The sequence below is a fragment of the Anopheles gambiae genome, chromosome 3, assembly GCF_943734735.2.
Source record: "Anopheles gambiae chromosome 3, idAnoGambNW_F1_1, whole genome shotgun sequence".
Lineage (NCBI taxonomy): Eukaryota > Metazoa > Arthropoda > Insecta > Diptera > Culicidae > Anopheles > Anopheles gambiae.
In genome coordinates this window covers 63134090-63151221 of record NC_064602.1, presented here as the reverse complement: position 1 = coordinate 63151221, position 17132 = coordinate 63134090, and the positions used below count along the sequence as shown (strand labels likewise).

Below are 17132 nucleotides of genomic sequence, written 5' to 3'. Positions count from 1 at the left end.
TCTTTAGTAACTATAGCTTGATCCAGTACACAGAAAACGTGTTTACTATTATTATGAATAAATAAATACATAAACTGTGAAATATACAAAAGCACTGCTGTGATATCAAAAAGTTGCAGCTCAACATACATACATTTTACCATGTCGTTACGCTTTGACAGTCCCATATAATTACAATTGCATAACTTACATAGTCAACTACAAATTAAGTAATTAAGTACAAATTTAAGTAACGTAGCTATGAACTATTTACTCTTCTCTATACTTAAGTTATTCGAAACTATGAAGATAAGAAAACAATAAAATCAGAAACCCTTGAAAAATGTTCACATAATTTTGTTACTGCTGCTTCATGCAGTGTACAGTAATCGTCTGTAGGAAACTTGAAAGTACAAAGTCTGCATGACGTTGAATGATTGACGGAAATGGGTCAGACAAACAAGAAAAGCTGTTTGAAAGGAAATGTACATTAAAGATGCATCCACACGAAACCGTTCCAGTGCTGGACTGCAGCTTTACAGAAAGGGTTGTTTGCGTTACTAAACGATGAAAACACATATTTAAATTTGAACAAACATGTGGTTGAATTAGGTTGCTATTGGCAATGAATCATTGAACTGGTTAATGGTATTATTGTACATCGTTCATTTTAGTTTATTTTTTCATTGGCATCAGAGACATTATTTTTTAAATGAAAATTATCAACATTATAGTTAAGGCAGCTGATTTTACTTCTGATATGGCGCAAAAATGATATCGTATGCCTTATATATAGTTAAGAGAATGCGCTTAAATTACGTTTTTGTAACCGAGCGGTAGACTCAGGGCGAACGAAGTTTTCATGTAGACTTACAATATGCGAAAATGAGCTACGACGTCATGTCGTAAAGAACAAAGGAAAAAACCTTTGAGGGTATGCATACTTTTCTTTACAATTTCTGAATATACATAACCTCATTTTCAACATACTATGCAAAAATTTAACAATGAATATAGCATTGAAACCATTGAGAACCGAAACTCCAAAAACTGTAAAAATCCTTTTTTATTGTGTCTCGTACGCTTCACATTTATATGCTAAAAATCACAGCTTTCAAGTTATACACTTTTATAAATTAATAGTGAAAGGCTTCGCCTTTCTAACTTTTAAGCTACATGAAATAGCTTGAAACTAGTTCAGCTTTTCAATTGAGTAGTGTTTGCTCACCATAGTTACGTATACCAGTTCGATGCATGTGTTGCAAGAACACCCAATTTTACTACCCATTTATTAGTACCGTTGACTTAATGATAAAGTTATGATAATTTCAGTCCGAGGGTAGAACGAGCGTGAGTCTCGCTCGTAATAGCACCGGTAATACTACAAATTGATAAACTGTAACCAATATTACTGTAGTGTGTGCTGCAAAACTTTACCACACCGTTGCTAAACCTATCGTTTACAAATGCCGTTCCTAATGTTATGTTTCGTTGCAAATGCAGAGAAGCAATTAGTTCGGGTGTGGTGAACACGTTACTGCTAACCGTTATGTGTTACCATTAAGGATAACGTGAGCACACCTCGAACCTGATGGTACTTCATTAGTTTTCTTCGAGGTATAGGGCAGCACCCATCATTTTCAGCATTAAAGTCTAGTAGCAATGTTTAAATGAGCAAAGTTTGCCTTTTGCGTGATGCGTAAAGCATGATATAGCATACTTGTAACATTGCACATCCTTATACACTCCTACGCAAAACTCAATTTACCTTTCGTATTTATAATGCATAGTTTGATGCCTGCTGTCTCTGGTAATTTATTAGATAGGGAGCTGTTTTGTACAACATGGTCAACCGTCCCGGGCATAAATCATCCATCGTTTGTAGAGCAATAACATTTCCGGCATCATATGTCAAACATACGGCTGGGACCAGGTTTCTCGTTCAATATGCAGACGGATCAATATTCAGTGTCCCAGCTCTGTCGTTCTGTGTAGCTAAACACAGAATCGCACATGCCTGCATGAATAACTCACTATCAACGACACAGCATGATAAACATCTTGCATCCACTTTTTGCCACGCTTTCAGCAGCAGCACTTTACAGCAGAATCATTCTATAGACGTTTTAGAGCAGTTGTAATTTATGCAAGTTTATTACATTAATTCTGCGTTTGGGAGTATTTATACGCGATCGAAAGTATCTTTTCAATCTATTTCTGTAATTTAATACATGTTTCTTACCATATCATAATTTTTGATAGTACTTACAAATGAGACGCATAAATGAGACGCAACATTACATCTTAGCATGACTTGTTAAGGGACTGACACATTTTTTTAAAATTTCCAGTTCATTAATAACCCATTCATGTACCAATTTCCTACTCAGTGCAACCTATCGCTCGGCAAACACAGCAGTTAATATGCTCCTTATAAAGACTTTCACTTTTTACGAACATCGTGCAGTACGGCTCATAAAGGAACGTTTTTATTACGTTGCCATAAAACCGGGAATTAATTAATAATAGAAACACGCGCCGTCTTGAACCTGACGAGCTGACCACAGGAAATATCGATTATTTCTTCCTCCTTTAACGTGTCCGTTGGGCATTCATCATGCACGCGCTTGGCAACGTCCTGTCGTCAGGACTAACCGCTGAACGCAGCTACGGTCGAGTCCGCCAGCGAATGATGCATTCCTGCTGAGTAGCTTGCATAATTAATTTCTTTTGTCGGGATTTTCCATCCAGCTGCTTTCACTTGGAACACAATGGTCCAAGGAAGGGTAGATTCATCAAACTATAGTTTTTGATAATTGTAAGAAAGAACTAACTCTACGGCAGACGGTGTGTTGGCTTCTGATGAATCGGCTTTGCAAATATTTGAACGAATTAAAATTACTTGGACATTGTGTAAACTAAACTACCATTCTCTATGGATGAATGTACAAACAAAAAATGGTTTAAAAATGTTCTTCGAACGCTTGTAAAGCATCATGGCATTGAAAGAAAATCTAGTCCAGCAAATGCAACGTTTCATGTTACATTTCTGTTACCAGAACAAAAAATCAAATTCTAAAATTATCTAAATCCGTTTGGTGTACATTATTTTTTCTCCAAAATCAAGCTGTCACTTCTTTCCCGACTGTTTATTGGTGCTTTGAAGTAGCTCCGTTTTGTTTCATATCCAAATTGAGTTCAAGCTGTGCCGTACGCCAACCGTACAGACGATGCAAATTTATGCTCCACTGATATGAAACATTCTTTCACAGCTCGCGATCAACGAACCAGTTTTCAGGAAACGTGGTAGCTTAAACAATTTTGCACAAGCCGCATTTGCACAGAAGCGTGTAACTGCTGCCCCACCGAACATTTCTACCGCTGTCGCAGCCGTAGCGACGGAACAGAAGACCGTTTGTCACTTTATGCGATCCTTTAACGCTTTGCTGTCGTATTTGAGTGCTAGATTTGGTCATCGGTGACACTGCCATCGTGCTAGGAAACATCCCAAAACGGTCCAATGAGACGCAGATTCACAGTTTATTTTCCATTATTCGCTGCACGCCACGCTTAATGGGCAATCTTTGGTCAAGTCAAACACGAAGAAAAACATTTATTGTAGTTTTTAAGCAGATAAGTTAACTGACACTGTCCCATTGTTTTATTTCTCCTTCGAGCAGCGAATGTCGGGCGAGGGAAAATCAATAGCCATAAAAACGAAGCGCATTGTCGGCGGTTTCCTATACCTGATAGAGACAGACGGAACGGTTTGCCAGGGAACATGTTGATTCCTGCTTTTCCTGCTTCGGAAACGACTCAGCGTTCCAAATTAAGGTCACAATTAATTACCCACTCGTGCGTTTGCGTTGCTCGTCCGCATGGTTTTCGATTTTTGCTGCTGGTATTGGTAAATGTTGTCCTTTCTTGGAAGGGCCTCACCGGTAAAGGGCTTAGGAGATGGTATTTGTATCACAATTCCACCGTACTAGAGCTCGCTGTCCGCTGTAGGAAAATTCCATCAAACCTTATACCGGGAAACATAATGGATAAATTCAAAGTGAGCAAATCGTTTGCTGTGCCTTTGTAAATGCTGAATTCCGCGGCCAGGAATCTGGTTCTTATTTATTTATTTTGTAGCATTTATTTCCTTTAGACAATAAATATCCTTTTGAAATGTATGCAGATCAGCGTCGTTGAGGACGATTTTCAATTTTACTCCTTAATTAAAAATTCAAATTCGTTTACCAACGCCATTAAGGCAAAATACTAACACAGTTGCTTGAACACTGCTTCACATTTCGAACACTTACAGGCGTGTCCAGCAATTCGCTTGCGTACCAATAAATACATTTCTATAGCGAGTGATGTATCAAATGATGCTAATGCAGTCTGACAGCTCCGGTGCAGACGGATCGATCAGGATGCGGGTCAGTTTAATGGAAGGTTCAATGTCCTATTTGTAAAGTGTAAAGCAGGGTAATGGTTGATGTTGAACTTAACATAGCAACTCTGGGTCGTCTGCCACCCTCCCGTGATGGAAACAGCTGAAGTACTATAATAAACGAGTAACGCAGAGAAAAAAAAACACGCGCCAGGTTTCGTGCCATAATAGATGCAAACATAAGCTAGGAGCTGTGAACCGTGGGAGGAAAAACAAAATTATCATTTCCTGGATGTGGTGCCGCAGCAGAAGCAGACCGATGTACAGCTTGGCTTCTGCATTCTTGCTGGTTTACATTCATCGCTTAAATCACCGTTGTTCCTTTCTGCTCAACATGCTCGTGATAAGTAGCAATAAATCAGACCGAAGCGTATAAGCAATTTCAAGACTGGAGTAAAATTGAACTAAACCATTGGTAGGAGCTGCACGGAAGCAGAACGACTGTTGGCTACACTCATGTAACATATTACGTTACAACATTTTCAAGACCAATTCCGTAGGATAGTTGTCACAAAACAATACACAGTTTAGAAATGTTAGAGTGTTAGGTTGCAAATCTTGAAGGAAAACTTTCATAATTGACTCATTACTATTTTAAGAAATGCGTAAAGGAAGCAAATGCTGTAAAGTACAAAACAAAACATGTTAGTATTTCTTATAGCAATCGCTTATTCCGCACTATTTTGAAATTGAAAATGAGGAAGGTGTTATACGCGATAAAGAGTGTTGTACGCAGCAAAGTATGGATGTAAAGCTAAATAAACTTCATTCTTTATACATCGAAACGAATAACCAGGGTCAAATGAAATAAGTTAATAAGAAAAATTGAAAAATAATCTCCCACGAATTTTTCATGAGTGATAATAATGTTTTTTTTTTTAAGTGATACTTATTGGTTCAATGTAAGCGAAGATTATGTAGTGAAAATGATAGTGATCAGTAGAAATAAAACAAAAAAAAAACAGCTTCAGTTCTCACCTTTTCCGCTTTGTACATAACATACCCATGTGCACAAACACACTGTCAAAATATCTGAGTTATAGAACAAATGCAGTACAATTTCCTAAGAATACACTTTTTCAAATTTTCTTGGTTGTCTTGTTCTCCGAAATCGATAAATTATAAAAGATTAATTTAATTAGTTTTCAGATTTTCTCACATTACTCCCTTTACCACCAACCGCATAAAAGGTACAAACGGAAGCATCAGTTAAGGAAAATTATCTGTTTGTGCTACCGTTCAATACACCTTTATTGACTGAGCGATGCTTTACACTCATATTGGTGCAAATCAATAAAACCACTCAGACCCATCCTTTACCTTTACCGTCAAACCGCTCTTGTTCATGTTTAATTTGACAGCACAGCTTGTTGATTCGAGGACGCGAGACATGCGATGGCTAGAAATCGAAAATCAATAGATATGAATGAATTATGACTTTATGAACTAACCACACAGTGGAGTGATTCGAAGCAAGGCTGTTTTTCCCCAGGTTGTTTCATTAAGTGGGTCATTGATGAACCTTCACTGATCATGAAGTTCATACTGTTGCAGTATCAGTGCATGACTAAACGAATTCAACACGGTCAATTTACAACTTTGGTCAGAGCATATGCTACACTTTCTTGAATATTGCAATTATTGCATCAAATAGAAGTAATAAGCCCTTTTTTGAGTTTTCTGGTTGAGTAAGGTTACTATTGTGTGAATTCACAGAGACGCATTTGTTCAAAATAACGAACATTGTGCTTCGTCTGCAATGGATAATTAATCACACATGACTACTAAATTTAGGATCTTGATTCAATTCATTCCCATCATTGTTTAATGTCTTGTATCACGAACCAGCATTGTCACGAACGATGTCAAAGGTGTACGACATGTATCGATTTTGGACGCAGCAGCGCGTGTATCCATAAGGTCACTTAACCTCATCCTCCCATGTCCCTGTTTACAAATGATGTACGTACCCATTTATTATTCGTTTGTTATCCTTATCAGTCAAGCGTTTCTTTGTCACGGTGTGCCGTGAATACCTCAAAGATGTTTGGGTACAAAATGATCACCGTATGCGAAGGCACTTTGAGGGATTTTCTGCCACTACCTTTTCTTGTCCTGTGCTTCTCCTGTCAGCATTGCTTACAAAATTGGTCTGTCTGAACAATTGATTTAAATGTAAGCATAACCTTCATCCCATCACGTTACACAACAATTTCACGGCTGAACTAAAACGTCTAATAGACATCATGATTGTCTTTCAATTCTTACTTGACCTATATCGTGCATCAAGGCAGGCTGTACACGTCTGTGACACAGTTTGTTATCCGATTATTTAGAAATTCTGTGGATTTTTTTCTAAATTATTTCTATCATAACTAAATCTGTAAGCTTCAATAATTTCAAACTTTTATTTAAAAAAATAATGTGATTTAGTTGTAAATTACACGATTATCTGTAACATAGAAAAATATCTTCTAACATTTCAGCATGTTCTAAATATATGCTATCCGATGGTATCACTTTCATGTAACAGCTTTTTAACATCATCAAACGCATCATTGTTGACGTGGTCGAAATGTCACTTCATCAAATAATCACAATGCTGCCCACCCTTATCTCGTACGAGTTGACCCCGGGTCTGGTCGTTAAATTTAGTCAGGAAGATAGCAAGAAGTAGTTCAAACAAAAAACAACACAAACATCACGGTCGATGGAGCAGGATCATTGCACTGGGATTTCCGCCGGAAGGTCCGAAACGTGACTGCAGTAAGCGATAGGTTGATAGTACCTTATGGGTAGGCTTAACCAAACACAGGGACTATTAGATTACGCTCGACATAACACTTTGACGGTTGTAATAGTTAAAAGGGTTTGAATCTACCATGCAGGATGTGAAATCCTTAGAGAGGGATTTGAAATTTACATTAGGCCACATTATGGGGCGTTCCATACCATACCTTTCAATCTTTCCGTCCAAACAAATAAGATCAATTAAATAGTTCGACCATGCTTCAAACGACTGGGCGTCTCCATGAGCTTACTCGCTTTCAAAAATCAATTCTATAAATATGTTGCCCAAATTCAAATGAATATCGTCCTAATGATTGCAATAGTATAGTATAAATCATATAAAATACAGGTGAAATTTGCTTTGGTATATTGATTTTTTACTCAGCGATATGAGTACGTCTCATATGAGGGAATGTGATCAATATCAAATGGAATAACTATCTCCAATGGTAAAAACGATACCCTTGAGGGTTTACGGCTCAAATATCGCCAATGCTCAAGCATAATGTCTACTGCTACTTTTCGATTTCTGTGTTTGGCATAGCTCCCGCAAACAAGCCCTAGACGAAAAGCGTGGAATAAAGTACTGTTATATTGCTTGTTATCATTATTGATAGACCAGACTATGAATACAAAAAGGCAGTAAATGAGAGTGCATTTGACCTTTCCCTATTTTTTATGTCATTGTATAAGCAGGTTGTTATTTGTGTTCAAACGTTAGAATTGCTCTATCATTTTTGACATTGCTGTTATACTTTGAGAATTGATAATTTGTAATAAATTAAAATACGTAGAAAAATAAAAACAGCTCGTATAGGAATTATCCAAATCGGGATCGATTGTACTAAATTATATCAATTGCGTTTAGCATTAACACAAAATTGATCTTTCTCAACAGATTTTGGATAATATAAATGTACCAAAATTTATTAAAGTGTGTGGTACAATTTATTTCGCCATTATGTGCGAGAATGCATTGATTGAAGTTTCCGTTAATTCACACAAAGAGTGATTGATTCCAGCATAACTTTCAATTAGTAAAGTCGCCGGTGAGCAGTCGTTACAGCTGAGAGAACCTTACCTGAACTGAGTTACTAGCGATCAACAAGCGGCAGCGTAGGGTAATAATTGTCCGCCTTATGGTTTGCCAAACAAAAGTGAAACTTCGTCTACTCACCGTCGCCCAAAGAGAGCTGAGCGACTGAGCGCAGCTCAGCTATGGCGACCGAGTGGCAAAGAGAGTCGCACCATCAGTTCACAGTAGGTCAGACCGACACTAGCATCCAATCTTTCTCGTCAGTCAGTTTATTTTCAGTATCCGTGCCGAGTTGACACACAGCCGCTGTGCGTCGCAGTTGCCAGTTGAAAAGGGTTGGTTTTTTTTTCTCAACTCGTGTCTGCCACTAGCCTGCCATTCGTAGCGTATTCATATCTCCGACTGTTCTTTGTGGTGCACCTCAATGTTTACCAATACACCCATATGTGCTCATTATTTGACCTTTTTCGTTGTCTTACATTCCTTCGCGGACCGTCTTTTTTATTCTTCTCGTTTTATCGTCCAACATCGCAACGATCACGCAAGTAAAACGTACTGTGAGTGAACGAGTTAGTGAAAACGAGACCTGGGCAAACGATCCTTCCGGGACCGGTGTACATAATACGTGTTACTCTATGTATGTGTTTGTATCGATAGTGCCGTTGGATACAGGATCGACGAGTTTGTGGCTTCGTCTGCCCTACCGAGAATGGTACAGAATTGCGTGAGCGCAATTTTTGTGTATACTAAAGTTTGCGAATGTAGTGTGTGTGTGTGCATGTGTGTGTATGTGTGTTTATGTGCAGTCAATTGACCTGCTCAGGTTCTGCTTCGGGCCGGCCTATTTACACCTTGCTTCGTCCTTTCCGGCCATAAAGGATACTGAATATCCGCACGAGAGTTTGCGAGCCCGTACATAATTTGTCACCCCTCCTTCTACCCAATGAACTCACCTGCTTGTGTCTGACATGAACCCACGCTTTGGCAGACGACGGCCGCGAGCCAGCGTGCAGAAATCATTGCTGGGCAGGATATTGGTCAATCTGAATATTTTAGCACCGGTACCGCCGGCTAAGTGAGACGTTTCTGTTCTGGGCACGTTGCTGCGGGTCTTTAACAGCAGCGGCAGGTGCGGAGCTTCATTTAGTGGAAGTAAAGCGGTGGGATATACCACAATGGGTGACTCAAATTGGTGCATCACGTGCAGTTATCAGGTGAACCGTAAACAGATTGTAACCGTGGTTATAAATAATAGATTCAGCTGTTTCAGAACAACCACCGTCCCGGTGCTGTGGATATGGTAGTTAAAACAAAAAGCAACCTGAATGTTAGAACGACGCATGAAATCACATCCTAACAAAGCGAACGTTTCTCGTTTCGGTGCGAAACCCTTACTCACCTGTGAATGTAGAGGGAATAGTTTTCAAGCCCAGATTTTTTTTACAATGCTCTTATTCGAAATGTCGTGTCCAGCTGTAGCTGTCATGCACGTGCGCTGTATTACAGTCCTAGCTAGTCCGGTGCCCAATTTGAAACGTGTGTAACAAACGGTCGCTCACCGTCGCCAGTCACCGTGGACAGCGCGATGTTTTCGTGGTCATTTTCAATTCCCGCTTTTCCGGGTCCGTTTCGAAAGCAATTTTCTTTTCCATACCGGGTCGATGTAAACCCGATTGCTCAACCACCGCGCTCTGCCTTAGCGCTGGCAGGCTCTCGTTTGTTCAGGTGGAAAATTAAATTTTTAATATACCATTACAAAGTTAATAATTGAAAAACCTTCGTAGACGTGGATTTATTTTCGGGCGGCAGAGGCTTCAAATGACGCGAGACCCTTCTTGTTTGCCGGTTGCATGAGATACACCACACCCCTAACGTTTCCTCTCAACCTCATTCTCGCGCTATCTGTCGCTCCCATTACTGTGTGTTCTTAACTTACCCGTGTCTATTTCCGTTTTAGCGTATTTTTACGTGCATCAACATCCAACAGAGCATCGCATATCAGTGCCACACAGCGCAGTCTGGTGATTGAAAGGATGATGGGCTTTTGCATTCATTGTTTGTACAGCCGAGCGTAACACTGTCTGTGTGTTTTGAGTAAAAAAAAAGAATCTGAATAGAATCAGTGGCCTGCAGGCAGTGCGCAACATCAGCTTAGCGTGTCAATGTGTCGATGTAAAGCAAATGATTTTTAGTGCCAGCAAAAGATAAAAGCATATTTTTTGAAACATAACGGAGAAAACACTTCATTTGTATATCGTTGAAGGTATTGCTGTTAGTCACATTTTACGACAGTCATCAACCCGAAATCGACTCTCTCCATGTTTGAGTATCTTGTGTATGCACAATTTACATAGTTACATCAAAACTGAAGCAAGTGAATCGAGATAATACAAATCGAGTTGAGAAAAACAAATGAGCGGAAAGTGTAGTTTAATATAACGAAATAAACCACCCTATGCGTGCGTAGTGTAGTTATTTATCACAGTGATTAATACGTACAGCTAGTTGGTGTGTACACGTTCGTCAGTGTTAGTAGCGCCATTTGGCTAATCGCTAAATTTATCGATCGTCTGTGAATGTTTGCACTAGTTTGCACCACCCCTTTGGATACTTCGACTTTTTATCAATAGATGTTGAGCAAAGCTCGAGTTTTTATAATCTACACGGTGAGTTAGTTTGAATTGTTGCATTTAATCTGTTGTACAACTTTGCTTATAAAGTATATTCTATATGTTTTATTTGTATGACTAATTTTACCGGCTAATTTTCATTCAGGTAAATCTTACACAAATCATACACTGCATTCATTCATCACAACATGTTACTCAATGTCACTGTTTTTCTCCTGAGCAATGTGAAATCCCGTGCAGCCCAGTTCTCATTAATAAGTGACAAGCGTCAAACGTCAAACACATACCGAGAAAGCGTTTCCCAAGGTAATCGTTACGTACGTTTGATTATGAAAAACCCTTCAGTTGTTTACCCATGTGCCAGTCGGGTCATTCAAGCAAATCTCAAAAGGGAGACAAACGACGCCATCCAGCTGTTTTATTTCACTAATTGGATGATGGCGCGTATACAGTGCAAATGTGTAATTAAATCGAAAAATTATTCCATCTCTTCACTCCGGCGTTTCGTACGACTGCGCCAATTCGCATGCGAAGCACTGAACGTATACGTTTCTTATCGAAGCAACCGATAAGCTGGAAAGGCCCGAAAGCAGAAATCGCACACAAGAGAGTAACGAGTAAATGTAGATTCCATAAAGGACATTCCTTTCGTACCCAATACGCAAAACATTGATTTGCTTCTACCTTTGACCTTACTGCAGGATAAGTATGCTTCGCACTTCCCACTTCAGAGCTTGAGTAGTAAACAACTCCTTCTGTATTCCCCAGCGGCTCATGAAATTTCACTCACCGTGTTTGGCTGCCGGTTCTTCCAAACGTGAAATAGATTCTCGTTTACCGTGGGGATCGCTTTTGGTGAAGTGATGCGTGTTTGGAAAAGCTCCAATGGTAGGAAGTTCTGCAAATGCGTTCGTATTGAAGCCTCCTCTATCGCATTGTTTACAAGGGCTTACCTACTAGAGGTTAGATTGAACTGGACGGAGATGTGGGAGCATTATTATTTATGAAAGCTATTACGGTTGAGTTGAACAAGGTGCAAGGCAGTAAATAGAAACCGAAAAAACGAAGTTGTGTTAGAATTAATTATACAGGTCACTGATTAATTCATAAGATGTAATATTTAATGTATAGAATAGCTACTTGGAGATGCTTGCATTTATACGCAATACATCCAGAATTTGATTACTAATGGGAACTCATTAGAATAAGCAATATCAGCTTGTATTTTGAATGCTGACCTGCGTTAATCGTAGTCCATTTTCCTCTAAAATATCTGTGTAGTACTCATACTACTTTTTATGTAGATTATGTACGTTATTGATTGGTAGCATACCATTGTTTGCATTGTACAATATCATACTGTTTAACAATAACATAAACCAAATAAGTTTTTACCTTGTCAAAATCTTCTACAACCTAAGCTGTGTCCTGTGGAGCGAACTGTTTACTGCTGAATGTGGAATGACATATATTATTTGCTTACCTTTCCGAAGTAGGTCGAGGGATCGATAAAACTCTTTATGAAAATCAATAGGACATTCCCGTTGACGAGAATACAAAGAACGTGTCACAATCATTTGTACCAAACCTTTCTTCAATCGATTGTCAGTCCTGTCGATTTGTGCGATTATTGGTTTGCTCAGTTTGAAACCTCGCTCTGCAATGCTGAAGATATTTCTATTAATAAGTAAACCCAAAACTGTGCCCTATCGCTCGTCTGTTGACACACGGTTCTGCCTGTGAAAAGCTGTACAAAGAAATGGCAAGAAAATATCGTTTGACTCGTTTAGTAGAACGTTTGGTAGAGCGTTAGAGACGAGTCTACATGCGTTAGAACGCCAACACTGACTTTCCCTTTTCCTGGAACCGATGTCGGATTTTGCTTTTCGTTTACACTTTCTTATTTTATTCTCAAACTACCACTGTTGCTGCTGATTCACTACTACACTTCGCTCAGTCGCACAGAAGCGCAGTATTAACGTTAACCTTCTAGAACCTGGAAATGCCCCTTTGAACCCGAGTCCTTCACTCTGATCGTGCGGGCTATTTATAAAAGAACACCGAAATATTCCCAACCTGCCAGGCGCGCAGGTTCACTGAGAGGGTTGGTGTGTGTAGAATCAGCGCTACAAGGGAGGTAGTATCACTATCATAAGAAATTGGTAATTGGATGTTTGAAAAATAGACCTTCGAAATATCCACCCGTGGCACACATGGCCTACTGCCATGGGTTTTTCGGGAGCCAACCTTGAACTTTGTGAACATTTCACTCGATTTGATGAGCGGTTGCCGGAAAATCGACACGATAGACGGTTCTGACGCGTCCCTCCCCCGGGAGTGCATGTTGCTTTTATTTTGCCTGACGCGTCGCCGGTCAAGCGGGTGTAGAGAGACTGCAGACGGGACGCTCCCGGCAACGCTCAGCAACAACCGGTCAGAGAAATTAGTGAACTTCCTCCTTGGTTTGGGTGTTGGATTTCATTGCTTTCCTTGTTGCCGCTTTGCTGTTCTTTGTGCCGCTTGCTGCCAACACTTCGCGATGCTGTACAAGAGAGTGAAAGAGAAAACGAAAGACTGCAGGGTGAAAGAGTGGGAGTGTAAAGCAAAACAACTTGAAACCCCGTATCGCTGTCCAGATGGATGCAGGCTTGCTTTTTTGCCTACATTACCATTTCGGTGAAAAGGTTCTAATTATGATGGTCGAAACAAGAGTAAAGCAATACGATGAGCAGATGAAAGTGAACGCAAACAGTGTGCCAAAGAGTTATGGCTTCGGAGTTTCAGTTTTTATTTCCCACCGATTAAGGTTTCAACCATATCGTTCGTTTAAAAGTTTATGAATATTGTATGCTAAGTGCTCACTCACACGCGATTCAATTCCACCCTTCGATGTTTTTCTTTAACTAAACCGTACTTTTTCGCTGCTGAGTTTCTGATGCAAAGCAGAAGAAGTAGAAGAAGAAAAGAAAAACTGGCTCAATCCATTCGAATGAGAGAAATAATATCTATTTTTGGAGCGTTTGGACCTTCGATCCAAAATTATCATTTAGCCAATTTTGTTCGCTGTGCAAACCATCAATGTTCATTTATCACCTGTTGATCGCAGTCGATGAAGAATCTCATCAGCGTTACTCTTGTGCATTGTGTTTCGCTTTGATCATGCTGTCAATCTGTTGCTGGCGCTTATTACAAAACATAGTAGATAGCTGACGGAATTTGAAACTTGTGTCATAGCTGTCAAGTTTGAGAAGGATCACTAACCTCATTTCAATTTGCAAAATGCTGTCAACAGCTGAAAGCGTTGAAAAGCCATTCTGGAATTTTCATTAGCTATCGCATCATTTTACTTTCGATGTTTAGTTTTCTTATTTTACACGATGTTTTCAAAATTTCACACTAGAATGTGTGTGATTTCTTCGTTGTTGATTTTAAAGGACGTTTTATAATAAGTTAGTATTGTGTAAAGCTTGTCCATTTATATTTCCCTACACTAAATGGTCCTAACTTGGCAATTCAACAAGTTAGTCCAAACCTTCCTATCAATTTAATGCTTATAGAATTATTGTCACCTCGAGAAACTCAGGCCACGCTCCGGACCGTAACGACGCGTTGTTAACAGCTCATTAAACATGAAACATACTATAGCATCTGGGTTGAAACCCAGCGTTAAATTCAATTTCTTGCAGTGAACCGTTCTTTGAGGAAAGTTGGAGATTTATTTCTTGATCGCCCGCGGTATTTCTGTTTACTCTTATGCCAGCCGGATAGCACGAAAATCAGATTATTTTGCATAAGCATGAGCCCCTAAATGGGTCCTCGTCCAAAACCATACATTGAACCTTCGGTTGGGTCGTTGCTGCGATTACCTCATCTACTACTGGTTTCGTGTTTATTGATTTTCCATGAAGGCGTAAAAGTGGTCGATGATACCATTTTTCATGATTACCCTACCACACATTAATTTCCTTCCACACATTTTGGAGGGATTTTAGTATCACTGAGGTGACACAAATATTTTCCTGTTTGTGAGAGTAGCTGAGAAACGAATTTAGGTACTAACGGAATTTAACACATGGAAATTTAAGGTGTTGTGTGTGTGTGTGCTTTTGGTTTCGATAAGCAACTGTAGCATGTTTTTACATGTTGCATACATGTTCATACAAATATAAAATTATGTGCAATGGAACGTCGATTATCCGTGTGCAGATTAACCAGCAGCTGGCTTAACCGTGCGCATGAATTTGACAGCTGTTCAATCGTGACGAACATTTGAGGCAATAGTAAGGATCTACATGGGTATAATATACAGATGGGTTTATCCCGTATGATTGGACAACTACACTGTAGAAAAGCTACAAAAATGGTTTGTCACATGGTTGTTGTTGAGAAATACTATAACTGTTTTATAACTGTCATGCACTGATTTCGATGCTAAAGAAGGTAGACGTTTGAATTCATTCACCGCTAGCAAATGGTATGTTGTTGTGTTAGTAAAACGGTACAGTGTAAAAGCGTCCTTCGACCTATCAAAACTGTGATTTAACATCGCTTGGCGGGAAGAGCTATAAGATCACCTATATATTATACCCTCTTTGATCAAGATGGTAAAAAAAAGTTGTGTAGATATCTAGCATTAAGTGATATTTTAAAATTTCATTGTTACTCAACAATAATTGAAACTCCTATAGTTAATAAATTAAAAATTATTATGCTTATGATTGATTATTATAAACTTAATTGTTAATATGTGTTTATCATTTTTCAACAGTGTGTTTATCATTTTTGCATGAAATCGACATTTATTGAACTATTATTCGTGTAAATTGATTAACCAGTAACTGTCCAGTCCAAATCATACCGGAAAATCGACGATCTTCTTTACTCTTAGAAAATTTAATATGGATTTTTCTTAAAGAATCAATAAAATTGAAACCAAATATGAGGCAGCCTACAATCAGATAATATTTCACTTGCATAATTTCATTGAAGCTAATCTATACTCAAAGGAAGCCCACTTTCGAACAGTAAACCGAAACCCACCAGCGTATAGCTTACATCCTAAGAAATTTTGATAAAATATTCTGAGAAAACTGGCGCTCAAAACCTTCGTAGGAAATTTCCATTGACCTTCGTGAATCAGAAACTTCTAGCCTAAGAAAAGCAGTGATCGGACAGATGAGAGGAAAACATTATTTTTATGCGTCTTGATAAAGCTAGAAACTCCTCCTCGATTGTTGTCATATTTACCAGCAATCAAGTGGAAGTTAATCGTGTCTTAGGGATTTGTTTACTGTAACGAAAACTTTAACATTGAGTTGTTGAAGCCAAATGTAACCGAACCATAGTAAGAAACACGAACATGAACCTCTCACGGTCTTTGCAAACAATATTTTTACATCAACTGCTACTCTAGTCGATTATTATAAGCCATTATTGATTGTCTCATAAGTGCAGAAAATGTAAAACAATAATTTCGTCATGTGACTTTTAGTGAATGAAATATTAGTAGGATTTTTATCACCAAACTTCACCAAAACGCTTGCAGTGCAAATAGTTTGCAGCATTTTAATGGCTGAAATTCTTTACAATCAAATCAAATCAAATCTAGATGTCGGTTAAATATAAAAATTTAGCAATTTGCTACTGTTGCGACTATCTATCCATCATAGTACACGGGTTCAACATTGCCTATCGTGAAACATTACGCGTTAACTGATGTACATTCGTTTCTCATTTGCAGCGTCTCCGGATACATTTTCCACGAGATAAAAATTAATGTTACTTCCGATTTTGCTGGTTCGCTATTAATGGCAACAACCCCAGTGACAGCGAAGCTATAAAAAATCATTAACCCGGTCGTTCAGCGCCAACGCGACACATCTTTGCCGAGCTACACGCTACAGCATCAACCACACAATTTTTGGCACACTTCAACATGATTATGCGGAACCACGAGCACCATCTTGTCACTCGGACCGTCTCGGCGAAACCGCAAAACAGTGGCTTTTGATATATTTTTTGCTACACTCTAATCTTTTGTAGATATTGGTGAGAAGGGGGTTGCTAGCGTTTGAAGGGCTTAACGATTGTTTCCCCTGTGGTGTGGGAGCCAGAACCATCGCTCTGAAACCTGTACATTTTCTTCCTCCGTTTTCAACCTTGACCCTGGCTTGAAGTGTGGCTTATGGTTGTAAATTTTTATGACTTGCTTTTGAAGAATTAACTTTGACCGTGCTCGAGAACAAATGTACTCCCC

The 17132-nt window shown here is 39.0% G+C and overlaps 1 protein-coding gene across 12 annotated transcripts in view; it reads left to right on the top strand.

Moving 5' to 3' along the window:
- The first annotated feature begins 8460 nt into the window (after positions 1-8460).
- Positions 8461-17132, top strand: part of LOC1275242 (small conductance calcium-activated potassium channel protein) — a 128586-nt gene continuing 119914 nt past the window's right edge. For 3 of the 12 annotated variants that reach the window (XR_009766604.1, XR_009766605.1, XM_314474.5), the window contains exons 1-2: positions 8682-8958; positions 10204-10912. The gene's annotated coding sequence lies outside the window, so the exon portion shown is untranslated. Of the gene's footprint in view, positions 8582-8678; positions 8959-10203; positions 10913-17132 lie in introns of those variants that run through there. The other 9 variants (XM_061663006.1, XM_061663004.1, XM_061662999.1 and 6 more) reach the window with 6 other exon arrangements.